This window comes from Eumetopias jubatus, unplaced genomic scaffold, assembly GCF_037043125.1.
Source record: "Eumetopias jubatus isolate StellerSeaLion01/CBP00866 unplaced genomic scaffold, mEumJub1_p1.0 scaffold_4, whole genome shotgun sequence".
NCBI classification, from domain to species: Eukaryota; Metazoa; Chordata; class Mammalia; order Carnivora; family Otariidae; genus Eumetopias; species Eumetopias jubatus.
This window is the reverse complement of record NW_028274810.1, coordinates 25,718,939-25,735,604: the sequence shown is the minus strand read 5'-3', so window position 1 is coordinate 25,735,604 and position 16,666 is coordinate 25,718,939. Positions and strand designations below refer to the sequence as shown.

General features: G+C 37.8%; 1 pseudogene; it reads right to left on the bottom strand.

The window, feature by feature from the left end:
* Window positions 1-15,244: 15,244 nt before the first annotated feature.
* Window positions 15,245-15,700, bottom strand: LOC148164500 (nucleoside diphosphate kinase A pseudogene; annotated as a pseudogene).
* Window positions 15,701-16,666: the final 966 nt, after the last annotated feature.

Sequence of the window (16,666 nt, the reverse complement as noted above, 5' to 3'; positions counted from 1 at the left end):
TGTATCATTACTTTAGAGGGGAACTATAGTGACCATAAAGACAGTACTAACAATGAGTAGCTAACTTTCATTAAGTGTTTAAATCTGTACAGACAGTATTCCAAGTTAACTCACTTGCCATTTACCACAACTTGAAGGTAAGTGTGCTGTTGTCCTGATTTTACTTTAAGGCAACTGAGGTACAAAGAGGTAAAAGAATATGCTGAAGATTGCACATCTAGTAAGCAGCTGAGTCATGATTCGAGCCCAGAAAGTGTGGTTTGAGAGTCCAAGCTATGAACCACTATGCAATACTACCTTGCTACATAAGAGAAACCAGATGTCTTTTCTACTGGCCTTGGTGAAAAGAAGAAAAGATACTATACTATAACCATTTAACTGTGACTCTGTGACAATGGTCCTTTCTAATCAGGAATGTGTTCCTCCTTAGAAGAGAGTATGTGCCTCTTCTTAGTATTTGAAGCTGGCTGGTGATCTACAACAACACCTAACTAGTCCTACAATCAGTCCTCTTGGTAAGCATTTGAATTGATTCCTAGCAATTTTACAACCCAATTCTGGATTCCTAAAAGGACTATACTACCTTCCAGAACAGTTTAGTTTCATATTACTATTTGTTTTAAAATCAAAATATAATTTCAAAGTGTTTAATTTAAAAGTGCTATTATTTAAGACTTTTGGTTGCAAGTATCAGAAATCTAATTTAAAGTAACCTAAGGAAGAAAAGAAAAATTTATTGCATCATGATCTACAAACAACTCCTGAACAGTGAAGTTATGGAAGAAGCAGGGAGGCCTTGGGCCTCAGGAAAAACTCAGACAGAGAAGCTAATGCTGATGGATGTATCTGGTTTTCATCTGTTCTCTCTTTATTATTCATTTTCTCTTACTGCCAACTGGCTTTCTCCAAATGGCAGAAAACATGAGCCGCCATAGCTTACAAGTTTTATATTTTACATCTTATCATAAGAGGGAGACTGTTTTGTCATTTTCTTAATGTCAAGTTCAATAATCTAAGACAGTATATTTTATTGACCCAACATAGGCTAGTTTCTCACCCTTGGAACAAATCAAATGTGACTTGGGGTAAAGTGATTGGATTATGTGAAAACATATCAGTGCCATAGAAATATGTGGATGGAATAGGAAGCGAGATGTTCCCAGGAAATGGGACGGAGTGATAAACAAAGAATACTTAACTGCTTCACTACCAAAGAAAACTTTATTTATTTGTTTGAAGTTAGCATTAACTTATAGATGACTATTGGACAAAGGGCTTGAACACTTATTTCTTGCTTTACACAGTGAGATTAATACATTGGGAAAAAATGATGAACAAATCAAATGTATGTTGATTCAATAAAGAGGTGACTAATTGGAAAGATTTTATAATAAATATTTCCCCAAAGGGAATGTTCTTAAAGTAAATAATATCATCCTTAACTTGGGTTTTTATATCAGTTTATAGAGAGAAAAACTTGTAATGAGAAACCAGTGAGAATAAAGAGTACCTCTTTTAGAAGAAAAGCTGTCACTTTTTGCTGAATGACTTCTGGAGGAGTTTGGGACTGTGATTAAGAGAACTTTAAGCTGAGAATGAAAGTAAACATGCAAAGTTTAGTGATTGACTTGTCAAAGGTTTTTTGATAGTGTAACTGCCACCTGGTGTTTCTTAATGAAAGAAGCAAAATAGGATTAGTAGCACTTTAAATAACATGATTCTAAGACATAGGCCTGGACCAGCTCCTAGAAGAATCTGAAGTTTTCGACAGGGAAATTTCACTGCCCTATATTCTGTCACTGTGCTGGTCCAGATGGTTCTGGACAAGAGTGTACTAAGAATTATGTCAGTAAAAAAGGCGTGCATCTTATGGAGTTCGTATTTTCAGCATTGAACCAGAATCAGGATGTGAAGGACAAATTGCTTTCTCATTTTTTTTCTCATCCCCATTAAGTGAGAAAAAAATTTTACATGTGGAATTTTACGTATTTGGAAATACATGGTAGTCAGATTGAAGCTTTTCTCCTTGGTCAGCTTGAGTGAGTTTGAGAAATAATGTGTATGGTGGACAGGTACATGCAGTTCTGGATGCCATCATTTGGAAAAATGAATATCAAATTTTTAGCTTTAATACTTTTTTAAAAGATGCTTTATATTTATAATTAATATTTAAAAATCTCTTTCATCTACCATTATCTCTAGGAACATGATGATTTGGGAACGTCAATTTGTAGCAGTGGTTTTATACCTGGGAATAAATGTGCTTTTGCACAGGAAGTTCAAAAAGAATTTAAAATTGAACAAATATAACTCCTATTTTATGGTTATAGTAGTCTGTCTCAGTAGCTTTCAAAAGACAAGCTGGTAGCTGGTCTATATTGAGGAGAGAGGGAACAGAGAGATGAGATACGGTGGAAAAAAATGCAAGAAGGGTGTAAAATTGGTAAGAAACAAAGTGTGTTTATAGAGACTGTCATTGCACATAAATTATAACTATTGTTTCCAGGGGAAATAGAAAATAAGATATTAGAATTATAGTTTGTAAGAAGGAAAATCCAGGATAATTTTTGGTCATTTAGAATTATGAATCATTAGCCATTATGCCATTGGAAGACATTATACAGTTGGTCAAGAGTGTGGGTTATAGAATCTAAGTTCAAAAACCTTTCTTCTTATTGGTTATGTGACTTTGGACAACTTAATCTCTTAAATCTTACATCTCCCAACTTCAGAATGTAGATAATAGAACTTACTTGAAAAGGTTGTTGTTCTGATTGAACAAGCAAGTCCATATCATGTTATTACCACAGTGTCTGCTGTAAAGAAAATGCCTTAATGAAGTTTCCTATTATTTATGGCTCAATCTTAAAAATAAACTATCAGAGCACCTGGGTTGAGCTGACTCTTGATTTCAGCTCAGGTCATGATCTCAGAGTGGTGAGGTTGAGCCCTGCATCGCATTGGGCTCTGCATTCAGTGGGGAGTCTGCTTGATAGTCTCTGCCCCTCTCTCTGTCCCCCCCACATGCTCTCTCTCTCTCTCTCTCTCTCTCTAAAATGAATAAATAAATCTTAAAAGAACATCAATACCTATAGACAGAAATATCTGCCCCATTATGCAATATGCCACGTGTCCTAGTCATATTCCTGACTTCACAGTACTCTCTGGAATGACCTTAATATTATCTGGTTATGGATAACTCTTTGATCAAAGAACAGTAATAGACTGTTCAAGATAAAAGTGATAAACTCTTAATTACCATTCCTGTTGATGAGGAAGCTGATTTCCCAAATGCTTAAGTATCCTTCATAAAGCTACCCAGCTAATTGGTGATAGATAATGGTTTTGTCCAGTAACTTAAGCTTTTTCCATTACATCATTAGTTCTTAAGATTTTGTGGGAGCCAGGAACCTCTTTGAGCATCTGATAACAGCCACAGGCTTCATTCTCACCCAATGTATGTCTGCTGCACACATAAAAAATCTTTCTGCATACAATGTAAATGATCCTCTCTGCCCCACCTCTTATAGGGGTCTTGGTTATGGACTGTAGCTCCTGATGCTGCCACGTTGAAAAAAAAAAACTTTTGGTTAGTTTCATCTTTGTTCCCCATGTACTTCATGCAGAGACTTTCAGTCTCCCTTCTTCCTGTTCTCTAGACCATAAAGATAGGAGCAGGAGATCTAGAAAAAATGATTTCTATGTTATATTTTAGAGCTGGCTTGAACCTAGAGAACTTACCCCATGCATCCTCCAGAAATGTTTTAAGAAATGAATAACCAACTCCAAGAAAAACATTTCTACCAAATCCCTCAGGAATGGGGCAAGGAATAAGCTTTAGGAAAAATATAAATGTGGGAATATGTCCTTACATGTGACAGTTCTAATTCTTATTATATCAAGACCATATGAAATGAGGTAGTGCCTCCAGATTGCACTCATTACAGAGAGAAAAATTGCCAAAAATCACTGCTTTCTTTACCTCCTGCAAATGATGACTTGTGATTCAGCTAGAAACTCATATCCAAACTAAAATGTTCTCATTTAGTTCTCATTCTCAATGATGTGTGTGTGTGTGTGTGTGTATGTGTGAAAAGTTGTAAACTATCTCTCTGTACACAAAAGAGTGAACAGTGATATTATATGAGAATGGAAAGGTAAGGAGCACTGCATCTTCAAAGGCAATGGCGTGATATATTCAACATGCTGAATGGGAAAAATATGCATCCAAGAATACTTTATTCTGTCATTCAGAATAGAAAGAGAGATAAAGAGTTTCCCAGAAAAACAAAAACTAAAGGAGTTCATGACCACTAAACCAACCCTGCGAGAAATATTAAAGGGGACTCTGAGTATGAAAGAAAGACCAAAAGCAACAAAGACTAGAAAATAACAGAGAAAATCTCCAGAAACAATGACTTTACAGGTAATACAATGGCCCTAAATTCATATCTATCAATAATCACTCTGGATGTAAATGGGCTAAATGCTCCAATCCAAAGATATAGGGTATCAGAATGGATTAAAAAAAAAACAAGACTCACCTATATGTTGCTTACAGGAGACTCATTTTAGTCCCCAAGACACCTGCAGATTGAAAGTGAGGGGATAGAGAACCATCTATCATGGTAATGGATGTCAAAAGAAAGCCAGAGTACCATACCTATATCAGACAAACTAGGTTTTAAACCAAAGACTATAACAAGAGATGAAGAAAGGCACTCTATCATAATAAATGGGGCTGTCCAACAAGAAGCTCTAACAATTGTAAATATTTGTGCCCCAACATGGGAGCATCCAAATATATAAAACAATGAAGAACAAACATAAAGGAACTCATTGATAATAATACAATAATAGTAGGGGACTTTAACACCCCGCTTACATCAATGGACAGATCATCTAAATGGAAAATCAACAAGGAAACAAGGGCTTTGAATGACACACTGGACCAGATGGACTTAACAAATATATTCAGAACATTTCATCCTAAAGTGGCAGAATACACATTCTTTTTGAGTGCACATGGAACATTCTCCAGAATAGATCACATACTGGGTCACAAATAAGGCCTCAACAAGTACAAAAAGATTGAGACCATACCGTGCATATTTTAAGACCATAACCTTATGAAACTTGAAGTCAACCACAAGAAAAAATTTGGAAAGACCACAAATACATGGAGGTTAAAGAACATCTTACTAAAGAATGTATGGGCTAATCAGGAAATTAGAGAAGAAATTTAAGAAAAATACATGGAAGCAAATGAAAATGAAAAAATGATGATCCAGAATCTTTGAGTTACAGCAAAGGCAGTCATAAGAGGGAAGTATTTAGAAATACAAACCTACCTCAAGAAGCAAGAAAAGTCCCCATACACAAACTAATCTTCACCTAAAGGAGCTAGAAAAGGAACAGCAAATAAAGCCTAAAGCTAGCAGAAGAAAGGAAATAATAAAGATAAGGACAGAAATAAATGATATAGAAGCAAACAAACAAACAAAATCTCAGATCAATGAAACTAAGAGCTGCTTCTTTGAAAGAATTAATAAAATTGATAAACCTCTAGCCAGACTTATCAAAAAGAAAAGAGAAAGAACCCAAATAAATAAAATCATGAATGAAAGAGGAGAGATCACAACCAATACCACAGAAATACAAACAATTATTAGAGAATATTATGGAAAATTTTATGCCAACAAATTGGGCAATCTAAATGGATAAATTCCTAGAACACAAACTACCAAAACTGGAACAGGAAGAAATGGAGAATTTGAACAGACCCATAACCAGCACAGAAATTGAATCAGTAATCAAAAATCTCCCAACAAACAAAAGTTCATGGCCAGATGGCTTCCCAGGGGAATTCTACCAGGCATTTAAAGAAAGGTTAATACCTATTCTTCTCAAACTGTTCCAAAAAGTAGAAATGGAAGGAAAACTTCCAAACTCATTCTACGAGGCCAGTACTACCTTGATTCCAAAATCAAACACCCCACTGAAAAGGAGAATTATAGGCCAATATCCCTGATGAACACGGATGCAAAAATTCTCAACAAGATACTAGCAAATCAAATCCAAAAGTACATTAAAAGAATTATTCACCATGGTGAAGTGAGATTTATTCCTGGGCTACAGGGGTGGTTCAATATTCACCAATCAATCAACGTGATACACCACATTAATGAAAGAAAGGATAAGAACCATATGATCCTCTCAATAGATGCAGACAAAGCATTTGACAAAATCCATACTTGATAAAAACCCTCAACAAAGTAGAGATAGCGGGAACATACCTCAACATCATAAAGGCCTTATACAAAAGACCCACAGCTAATATCATCCTCAATAGGGAAAAATTGAGAGCTTTTCCTCTACAGTCAAGAACAAGACAGGGATGTCTGCTCCACCATTGTTATTTAACATAGCACTGGAAGTCCAAGCCTCAAATCAGACGACAAAAAGAAATATAAGTCATCCAAATCAGCAAAGAAGAAGTCAAACTTTCACCATTTGCAGACGACATGATTCTTTATGTAGAAAACCAGAAGACTCCACCAAAAAATTGCTAGAACTGTTACATGAATTCAACAAAGTTGCAGGATATAAAATAAACATACAAAAGTCTGCTGCTATTTCTATACACCAGTAATGAAACAGCAGAAAGATAAATAAAGGAATCAATCCCATTTACAACTGCACCAAAAACTGTAAGATACCTAGGAATAAACCTAACCAAAGAGGTAAAAGATCTATACTATGAAAACTCTAGAACACTGATGAAAGATAATACAAATAAATGAAAAAACATTCCATGCTCATGGATTGTAAGAACAAATATTGTTAAAATGTCTATACTACCCAAAGCAATGTACACATATAATGCAATCCCTATCAAAATGTCCCCAGCACTTTTCAGAGCTAGAACAAACAGTCCTAAAATTTGTATAGAACCACAAAAGGCCCCAAATAGCCAAAACAATCTCAAAAAAGAAAAGCAAAAATGGAGGCATCATGATTCTGGACTTCAAGCTATATTGCAAAGCTGTAATCATCAAGACAGTATGGTATTGGCACAAAGACACATAGATCAATGGTACAGAATAGAAAACCCAGAGATGAACCCACAACCCTATGGTCAACTAATCTTTGACATAGCAGGAAAGAATATCCAATGGGAAAAAGATAGTCTCTTCAACAAGTACTGTTGGGAAAACTGGACAGCAATATGCAGAAAATGAAACTGGACCACTTTCTTACACCATACACAAAAATAAATGCAAAATAGATGAAAGACCTAAATGTGAGACAGGAAACCATCAAAATCCTAGAGGAGGACATAGGCAGCAACTTCTTACTAGACACCTCTCCAGAAGCAAGAGAAACAAAAGCAAAGATGAACTACTGGAACTTCATCAAGATAAAAAGTTTCTGCACAACAAAGGAAACAATCAACAAAACCAAGAGGCAACAATGGAATGGGAGAGATATTTGCAAATGACATATCTGATAAAGGGTTAGTATCCAAAATGTATAAGAACTTATCAAACTCAACACCCCCAAAACAAATAATCCAGTTAAGAAATGGGCAGAAGACATGAATAGACTTTTTTTTCCAAAGAAGACATCCAGATGACCAACAGACACGTGAAAAGATGCTCAACATCACTCATCATCAGGGAAATACAAATCAAAACCACAATTAGATACCACCTTGCACCGGTCAGAATGGCTAAAATTAACAACACAGGAAACAACAGATGTTGGCAAGGATGCAGAGAAAGGGGAACCCTCTTACACTGTTGGTGGGAATGCAAACTGGTGCAGCTACTGTAGAAAACAGGGTAAATGTTCCTCAAAAAGTTAAAAATAGAGCTACCCTCCAACCCAACAATTGCATTACTATGTATTTACCCAAAGGATAGAAAAATACTGATTCAAAGGGGCATATGCACCCCAATGTTTATAGCAGCATTATCAACCATAGCCAAATTATGGAAAGAGCCCAAATGTCCATTGACTGATGAATGGATAAAGAAGAAGTGGTCTATGTATACAATGGAATATTACTCAGCGATCAAAAAGAATGAAATCTTGCCATTTGCAATGACATGGATGGAGCTAGAATGTATTATGCTAAGTGAAACAAGTCAATCAGAGAAAGATAAATGCCATATGATTTCACTCATATGTGGAATTTAAGAAACAGATGAATATAGGAGAAGGGAAAAAAAAAGAGAGGGAGGCAAACCATGAGAGACTCTTGACTATACAGAACAAACTGAGGGTGGCTGGAGAGGAGGTGGGTGGGGAAGGACTAAATGGATAACGGGTGTTAAAGGAGGACACTTGTGATGAGCACTGGGTGTTACATGTAAGTGATGAATCACTATATTCTAGTCTTGAAACCAATATTACACTATATGTTAACTAACTAGAATTTAAATAACTATTTGAGAAAAATAAAAATAAAAGAAATAAACATAAGGTTTTGAGAATGGTGTAAGAAAAAACTCAAAGAGCAAATGGTTATTAGCATATTAGTGAAGTAATAAGAGGAAGAGGCAAAGGGTCAGATGGAGTAAGGAGAGAGAAGCATAGGGAGGTCAGACGGCCAGCTGTTTTTCTATCCCCCTGCAATTCTGTTGATGGCAGAGAGAGGACTCCCACTGTCCCCTCCAACCTAGCCTAAAGCCTCCAGACAAAACAGCGGGTATGTTAGTCTGCTAGGAATGTCATAACAAAATACCCAAACTGCGTGGCTTACACAACAGAAATTTATTTTTTCACCGTTCTGGAAGTTGAAAATCCCAGATCAACATGGCAGTTGGGGTAGTCTCTACTGAGGTTACGTTCCTTGGCTTGCAGATGGCCACCTTGCTGTGTCCTCACATGGTATTATCTCTGTGTGCACACATCCCTGGTGTCACTTTTGTGTGTCCAGACTTACTCTTCTAAGGACACCAGTCAGTCCAAATGGCCAACAGACATGTGAAAAAGTGTTCAACATCGCTTGGCATCAGGGAAATCCAGATCAAAACCTCAATGAGATATCACCTCACGGTAGTCAGAATGGCTAAAATTAACAAGTCAGGAAATGACAGATGTTGGCGGGGATGCGGAGAAAGGGGAACCCTCCTACACCGTTGGTGGGAATGCAAGCTGGTGCAACCACTCTGGAAAACAGTATGGAGGTTCCTCAAAAGGTTGAAAATAGAGCTACCATATGATCCAGGAATTGCATTACTGGGTATTATCCAAAGATACAAAAGTAGGGATCCGCAGGGGTACATGCACCCCGATGTTTAAAGCAGCAATGTCCACAATAGCCAAACCGTGGAAAGAGCCAAGATGTCCATCGACAGATGAATGGATAAAGAAGATGTGGTATATATACACAATGGAATATTATGCAGCCATCAAAAGAAATGAAATCTTGCCATTTGCAACGACATGGATGGAACTGGAGGGTATTATGCTGAGCGAAATAAGTCAATCAGAGAAAGACATGTATCATATGACCTCACTGATATGAGGAATTCTTAATCTCAGGAAACAAACTGAGGGTTGCTGGAGTGGTGGGGGGGTGGAAGGGATGGGGTGGCTAGGTGATAGACATTGGGGAGGGTATGTGCTATGGTGAGCACTGTGAATCGTGTAAGACTGTTGCATCACAGACCTGTACCTCTAAAACAAATAATACATTACATGTTAAAAAATAAAGAAGAAGAAGAACATAGCAGGAGGGGAAAAATGAAGGGGGGAAATCGGAGAGGGAGATGAACCATGAGAGACGATGGACTCTGAAAAACAAACTGAGGGTTCTAGAGGGGAGGGGGCTGGGGGGATGGGTTAGCCTGGTGATCGGTATTAAAGAGGGCATGTTCTGCATGGAGCACTGGGTGTTATACGCAAACAATGAATCATGGAACACTACATCAAAAACTAATGATGTAATGTATGGTGATTAACATAACATAATAATAAAATAATAATAATAATAATAAGGACACCAGTCAGATTGGATTTAGGGCTCACCTTAATATAGCCTCATTTTAACTTAAATACCTCTGTAAAGATACTAGGTCCAAATGTAGTCCCTGATATACTGGGGGTTAGGGCTTCAACATATGATTTAGGAGAGACACAATTCAGCCCATAATAGCAGTGTAGCTTGTTAGCCTGCCAGACACATAAATGACACTTAGAGAGGTGAACAGAAGTTTTTTTGTGTGTGTGTTTTTTTTTTAAGATTTTAATTTTTTTTTTTAAGATTTTATTTGTGAGAGAGAGAATGAGAGACAGAGAGCATGAGAGGGAGGAGGGTCAGAAGGAGAAGCAGACTCCCTGCCGAGCAGGGAGCCCGACGTGGGGCTCGATCCCGGGACTCCAGGATCATGACCTGAGCCGAAGGCAGTCGTCCAACCAACTGAGCCACCCAGGCGCCCCTGGAAGTTTTTGTGTTTTTTATTGGAATAATATTTCCGTAAGGTGAGTGATGTAAGGTGTGCTCACCACCTGCCTTTTCAGCCATCCGCACTTGTGAGATATAAGGTACACAGTGACTAAACTGGCTCTTTGACCAAGACATGTACCAGGTCTTGCACCAGCTCTCTCTGCAAAGAAACAAACAAACAAACAAAAATCTGAAGTGTTTGAGACAAAAGATTTTTTGTAAACCTGAGAACGGATTTCCAAGAAGGCTGCCAACCCTAATATAAAGGCTTTGCTACGTCCAACTCTCATTGCTGTGTTTACTCACCATGGTGGAGCATTTCCAATCCTGTCAGCTTGTCTTTGATTTTACATTTTTTATAGTAACTTCCTATCCAAATATCAGTGCTGCTCACTATCTTTAGATGTTCAAAATCAAAAGTTGTATAGTGGTTATGTTTTTATCTTACTTAAGGGTTATTTCTATTTTAGGCAATCTTTGACAGCCCTTTTCAGCATGGGGGCAACAACAAACCCATTGAAACTCTGGCTTTTATGGAGAGCAAAACAAGCCAGAGAATTATTTCACCCAACTAACTTGGGAGATAGATTTTTGCTCCCTTCAGCCTCTGTATATCCTGTGTATCTCCATTACAGGTTTACCTTAAGAATGGAATTTTGTGTCTTGCTTGCATTTTATAAATTTTGTCTTGAGTATTTCACATAAGACAGAGAAGTACTTTTCCTATCTTTTATTTAAAGCCAGGATGTCTTCTGGGCCAAAGAGGTGGCTTTTAGAAATGGAGCTGGAACATGATAGTCTGCCCAAAATGGGAGACAAATCTAAAGTGTGCTGAGCTAAGAAGCCAGAGAGGTTTCAAAAACCTCTTACCATATTTATTTTTATATGTATACTTCATCTTGTGTCCCCTCCCATATGATCCACCATCAATTACGTGGTAGTAATGAAAACCTCCATGTGTTTTACAAGATAGAGGCACAATAAAAGTAATTGGGGCCAGTGAGCTGCCACTTCAGCTTTTTTTTTTCTTAGCACATGCCCCTGCACACCCCTGACTCCTTCCTCTGCCCTTCGTTTAAAAAGCTTCCATTTGTGTAGCTCTTCCTTTTCATCTTTTAAAGTTTGCTGGAGAAGTGATAGTGTTAACGTTTCAAAGCGCTTGGGAATCAGATAGACCAGGAACTGAAATCCTGGCTCTATCCTTGGTGTGAACTTTCTCTGCCTCAGTTTCCTTATCTCTAAATGGGTGCTAATATGAAGAATAAATGAGATGATATTTATAAAGCACTTGCTCTAGTGGCATGGCTACATAGTATAAGCACTCCATAATTGACAGCTATTTTTATCTTTTTATTCTCTCTCTTTATTGTTCTTTTAAATTTTGGGTCCCCCCACCCCACTCCCACCACCACCTCTTCTCCTTTCTGGTCTTTATTACTCAGCCTTCTCTTTCCTCCCCGACGATGTAGTTAGTATATCTATGGCCTTTGCCTGTGACCTAATCCAGTGACTCAAGCCAGGGGCTGAGTTGGGAAGGATTTTTAACTATTCAACTATTTTAACTATGCAAAAGCCCGAGGGAAGCCTTAAATTGATCTCTCATAGTACTTCTTTGTTTCTTTTCTTTTGGCTTCAATTAGGTCAACTCAGTATAGAGAAACTGTCTGGTTCATGCTTATCAGAAGCTCTGATGAGGAGTTATAAACAGTTTACATTAAAAAGAGAGAGAGAGAGAATGATCAACTTACAAATATACTTTTCCTAGGAGAAGCATCTTTCAACATGTAGAGTCCATGGGGCTTGGAGAAGAGAATAAACAAATTAAAGGCTTTGTATTTCTCTTCTCACATCTCTAAAACTAAGGAGGTGGGCTAAATGCTTTCACCTGTTCTAAATACTAGTGATAGAACCATGCTAGCAAAACTCTTTAATCAAAAGATACTTTGGTGTTTGAGGCCCTCAGCCCTTTTATTGAGGGATACTATAAGGAATAGATTTATGAATCACATCCTTGTATTCATTGTTCAGGAATACCATCGAGGACATCGTGAAATGTGTTATTCAGTATGGCTTCTGTATGAAATCCATTTTACCATTTCATATTAACTTCTAGCAAACTTACAGCCAAATTCAAGTATCAATTCTAGTCACTGAAGGAGTCTTTATAGGCTTACTAACAATATCATCCATAATTCTGCTGTTTAAAAAAAGTGTGTTCAGATTTTTCTATTTTATATTTACCTTAAATCCTCTCTAGAAAAACTAAGACTATACATTAATAAGTAATTCTCATCCCTTCCCCTGGCTTCTCTAACTTCTTAGCACTCAGAGATCCCATTTCCTTCAAATGCCATTTCATTCACACAGTTTCTTAGGCTCTGTTTATCTCTTGGGTGAAATCAATGACTAATAATTTGTGCACATGTATAAAAGGGAGGGAGCCTATTCTTTCTTCCCTCCTGACCTTTAGTTTTTTGCATGTAGATTTTTGTTTGGCTTGCAGGTGTTATTCAATGTTATTTGGTAAGAGGAAATCTACAGCGATAACTGGTGCCCCCTCTCATACTTGACTTTCCCTTATGATCTTAACTTTGCTAGTGAAGACCCTATTTTTTCTTTTTTCCGTATTTCTCTTTCCTTTTTTAGAAAATATGCCATATTTTATTTTGGAATATATTGTATGTTACCTTGAGAACATGGACTCCACATAAAATTGGTCCTGAATTGCTTAGTTTGTTCCCTACTTGAAAATAATTAACTAATTGCAAGCCAAATGATGCACAGACTGAGGCTGGCTCGTGCCAATTCTTGGTTTAGTAATTTACTACAGGTTATTGAAGCTATTTGGTGTTTTAATTTTACAAATTGCTTCAAGAGGATTTTATTAGGTAAGATACATATGGAACATCATTTTACAAAGAAGGAAAGCTAGGATACTGATAGCTGAGATAGCATGTGGCTTAGCACACTGTGAAGGCTGCAGATCTGGAATAGGACTTCTTGGGTTTGAACTCCAAATTCTTCAGTTATTTTTCATTTGGTTTTGAACAAATAACTTAGTTTTCTGGTACTTTGTTGTTTTTGTTTTTTAATCTGCACAGTGGGCTTAATAATGAAACTTTTAGTTTAGCTCAGAGCCTGGTGCATAAATAGTATTATTTCTTTGGTGATTTTTAATTTTCAGGATAAAATTGTCAAAACTGGTCTGCAATGAACTGAAACATAATTACACTTAATAGCTCAATCTCCATGTCTCGGGACCCTTTGTTGTTGCGTTCCTTTTATCCAGAAAAACTGTCCTTTACCTCAGCATTATACTTGGACATTGAGGAACAAGAAGAAGTAGTATATGTATAAAATGAAGTTGAAAAAGAAGCTGATGATTTAAATAAATGAGCATTGCTTCTTATAAAACCCAGGAAGGATAAAGAGCCCCATTCAGTTCATTAACCAGTTACTAAATGATGTTTGTGTTATCCCCATGAATACTAAATGAATTCATTATGATATGTGCTATTACAGTGAATAGCAAATGAATTCATAATGATGGGCTCCATAAAAATATTCCTAATGGAGAAGTTATGCATTATCAAGCTGGTTTCTAGAGTAACTGAGGCTTACATTTAAATGGGGGAAATAAATAATACCAGGCACAACATGGGTTAGTTGGAGTTATTTAAGTAGGTTCTACAGAACTGAAAACACCATTCATGTCTTGGTGATATGTCTGTAGCCTCAGATGACTCTCAGTTTTTGGTTTCTGTCCTTTATTATTGATGGCTGATGTCTATTCTGTCTTTGATTCAAAGAGACGGATGCAATCATATGCATCTGGTCAATAGTAAACCTTTGGTTTGTGATGACACAGATTAGGTGAGAAAGCTTGAAAGGTTTCCAGCCTTTTCTGTCCAGAGGCCCTCTGAAGGAATGGCTACCATACTTGACCAATCTGCAGGTCAGTTGCTGTACATAAAATCCAGTGAACCCCTCATTTGCCCACTTTTTCTCAGCAGAATAAAACAAATTTTAGAATTAATGGCATGAATGGTGTACCCTTGAAGTAATATTTGAATTTTATTGACCATCATAAATAGATTATGAAGTCATGGCAGCAACAAAAGCACAGATGGTGTCTTATTATAAACCTGCAAACTACAAGCGATGAGCCTGAAGACCACTCAGAGGGCACTTGTGGGCCATCAGTGGTCTAGAAATCACACTATGATAGCCTCTCATCTAAAGGTATAATTAATTTCTTAGGAAAAAAAATGACACAGCTTCTTTGTTCATAATAAAATTAAAATACTTCCAGGGCTTAATTTTCAAGAACCAGCAGTTTTATATGTCACCCTAATTTATTATTATATTTGAGCCTATGAGAGTAAAATTTAGCAAGAAGTATAAGAAGTAGAAGAAATACTCTATTTCTAGTAAAGCAGAACTTTAGTAGTGCAAGCAGTTTAACAATTCAATTAAGTAACATTACTTGCAACTTAAAGTGTGCAAAGCATTATGGGGGATACATAAATAAGACACTGTGGTAGTCCTTAAGAAATTTTCGATATAGTCTGTCATGTACATATTTTTTGGGAGGGAGATGAAATATTTTAATCTGATGGTAACACATAATACTGTATAGGGAGCATTCCCAGCTCCAGGAATTCCCCTTCAGATTACAAGGGAATTCTTAACAATAACTGGATTTGCTAGAGCCTGGCCCCCTGCCCATGGGAAGGAGAGACAGACAATGGACATGGAGTGGGCAAAGCTCTGAGGTCCGCTCTCTTGTCACTCACAGATCCAGTTCTGAGCAGAACTCTTGTAATCGACCAGCTCCTCAGGTTGAAACCACAAGCCACTCTCCTTCTCTGCACTCTCATGGAATCGCTGCCATGGATAATGTTCCTGCCAAAGTGGATGCAGAGGTCCCCATGGATGGTCCCAGGCTTGGAGTCTACAGGGTTAGTCTCCCCGAGGCTCACTTGGCTTGTCTTCACCACATTTGGCCCCTCCCAGACCATGGCAACCACAGGCCCTGATTGCATGTACTTCACCAGGCCGGCAAAGAATCAATGGTCCTTTAGGTCAATGTAATGTTCCTTGAGAAGGTCTTCGGAAGCCTGAATTAATTTCATAGCAATCAGGCAGAATCCCTTTTGCTCAAAACACTTGATGATCTTTCCCACCAGGCTGGGCGACCCCATCAGGCTTGATGGTAATAAGGTGCATTTCACTGTTGGCCACGGTCCTGGGGATAGAGAGCCCTCCAATTGTTCAGGCTACAACTCCATCTGGTGCCACCCTGTCATGTACATACTTAACCATGATACAAGTTAGACTGGGATAAGACTTAGAACCAATATACACATGATGGAATGTGAATAGTGGCAAAATAATAGCAAACAATTCTATTGATAAGGAAAATCTGTGTCCTAAGATGGCCAACCAAGCCAGCAAGAGAGTCCCAGTCCTTGCCCCGGGGCTCTTCTGGGTTCTTCTCCCTGCCCTGCTTTGCGCACGCACTGAAAGTGCCAAGTATGCGGAAGTACAAGTGTATAAATTACCCCCTTTGTGCTGGGGGCTCAGATCTTTGGAGATCACCCTCCTCCGAGCCCATGGGCATTAAGTAAACCTCCTATCCTCCAAGATCTCTGGGTGCTACTTGGTTCTTCCGTCGGGTGATCCAGTCCAGGTTCCATAACACTATAGCACTTGCTATGTGCCACAAACTTTTCTAAGCACTTCACATAAATTAACTCATTTAGTCCTCACAACAAACCTGTGAGTTAGGCACTATTGTTATTTCCAATTTGAATGTGAGGGAACTGAGTCACAGATGGTTAAGTAACTCAGAGATAGCTAACTGACCAAGACTTTTTCTTGCTTTCCTTCCAGGACAGAGAGTGTTGTTGCTGAGAAGCAGCTGCCACCTGTAGAAAATGTTGAGGTTGTAGAAGAGGGTGGGGCCACAAGATGGAACATGGATTCCTGATACCATGAGAAAGATTGGACTTTGAAAAAAAAAAATGGTGTCAAACGTGGAGAGATATAAAATTGGATGATTTGTGGAAAGAGGCACAAAAAGACATTCGATAATTAGAACATCAATGGTATTTTTTAAAAGATTTATTTATTTATTTTAGAGGGAAAGAGAGAGAGAGCATGGTGGGAGGGGTAGAGGGAATCTTCAAGCACACTCCTCGCTCAGCA